The 1,703-nt window shown below is 38.1% G+C and overlaps 1 protein-coding gene across 1 annotated transcript in view; it reads right to left on the bottom strand.

Annotated features, from left to right (window-relative positions):
• LOC106477294 (octopamine receptor Oamb-like) overlaps nucleotides 1-1,703 on the bottom strand; it is a 104,864-nt gene that overhangs the window by 4,161 nt on the left and 99,000 nt on the right. The gene's annotated exons all lie outside the window — the stretch shown is intronic.

Raw genomic sequence — 1,703 nt, 5'->3', positions numbered from 1 at the left:
ATATGTAGCTTTGGGGCCATGGGTGCGTGATAAAAGTGATGGTCAAAACCCACTAATTGATCTGACAGAATTGGCAATGGGGTTTTTTAGCTAGCTGTTTTTCCTTAAACCTAAGTTTATCACTTCACAAGTCAGGGACGGCTAGTTTTCTTTGTGCAGCACCCAACGAAACAAATTATAATAGTCAAGTGCCCCCTCACCCCAATGTATACTTGGAATTACCAATAAAAAATAAAAAATCGGCACGCCTTTACTTTTTTGCACTCATAATGAAATGAAAATAAAGCAATACACGCACAAAACCCTTAAAGGCCGGAGGATTGCGATTGTATTTTCACAAGGTCATCAGGTTGTTATAGAATTTTCGCTCAAAGCTACACAATAGTTTTTTTGCGCCTAGGCGCCCTCAATTTTGAACTGATAGGCTAGAGTAGAAGATAGATGGTCAAAAACACCCACTGCCTGCTTTTTGGGTGCTGTTTGTTTGACCGAATAGTGGGATTTGACCGTCACTCTTATAGTACACCTAAGACCCCCAAGGTACGAATCGCGTTTTTGCAACTACTGATCGCGAACCATGAACCCTCAGGTTTAAGTCCGGGCATACTAACTACTTGGCTATTCCTTGCACTGTTGTCATATTGGTATTGTAATGTATTTTATCGTAATTGTAATTCTCACCGAACATGTTCGCCCTTTCAGCCTGGGTATGTTATAATATGACGGTCAATCCCACTTTTCGTTGATAAAAGAGAAGCCCATTAGTTGGTGGTGAGTGGTGTTGACTAGCTGCCTTCCCTCTAGTCTATCACGTCAAAAGTAGGAACGGCTAGCAGATATAGTCCTCGAACAGCTCTGCGCTAAATTTAACAACAGATATCTGCGGATTTACAACGCTAGAAACGGGTTTCGAACCCGTGGTGGGCAAAGCACAGATAGCTCATTGTATAGCTTTGAATTTAACTTCAAACAAACAACAAGTAATTGTAATTTAGTTTTTCTATAAGCCTTTTTTATTACAATTGCAGTGAAATATAGTAAAATAACAAGTGTCTATAAGCCTTTTTTATTACAATTGCAGTGAAATATAGTAAAATAACAAGTGTCTATAAGCCTTTTTTTATTACAATTGCAGTGAAATATAGTAAAATAACAATTTCCATGTGATGACTTTTTTGCTGCACACCTCCAACTCGTGACAGACGAGAGTTGCGCGACACACCCTTTGGCAAACACTGTATTTTAACCCTATATCTTTGTTGAGAATAAGTTTGTTATTAAGCACAAAGCTAAGCAGTTTGCTATTTATGCTGTGCCCAGCGCTGGTATCGAACCCCAATTTTCATCATCCTCAGGCTTAACGCTGAGCCACAGTCTAATTCATAAGGTGAGTTTTTTGTTTCAGGTATAACTTCCAACCGTCTATGTCTTTTAAGGCAAAAATGTAGAGATATACATTTGTTTCAAAAACTGACATATCAATCAATATCACTCATCTAAGTTCACCTCTGAGTAATCCTTTGTAATTCTACATTGACACTATAGAAATATTTCTAAAGTTTCGCCTGACATTAAAAACGGTCTTATGGAAATATATATCACAAGTGTGCGATATATGATGGCATTATTAGACCCCAGAGTCCAGTAACAACGCGAAAACAAATATACACTGAGTGGTAACAAGTAAATAGACACCTAGTTTT

This window comes from Limulus polyphemus, unplaced genomic scaffold (genome assembly GCF_000517525.1).
Source record: "Limulus polyphemus unplaced genomic scaffold, Limulus_polyphemus-2.1.2 Scaffold164, whole genome shotgun sequence".
NCBI classification, from domain to species: Eukaryota; Metazoa; Arthropoda; class Merostomata; order Xiphosura; family Limulidae; genus Limulus; species Limulus polyphemus.
This window is presented reverse-complemented; position numbering and strand designations above follow the sequence as displayed.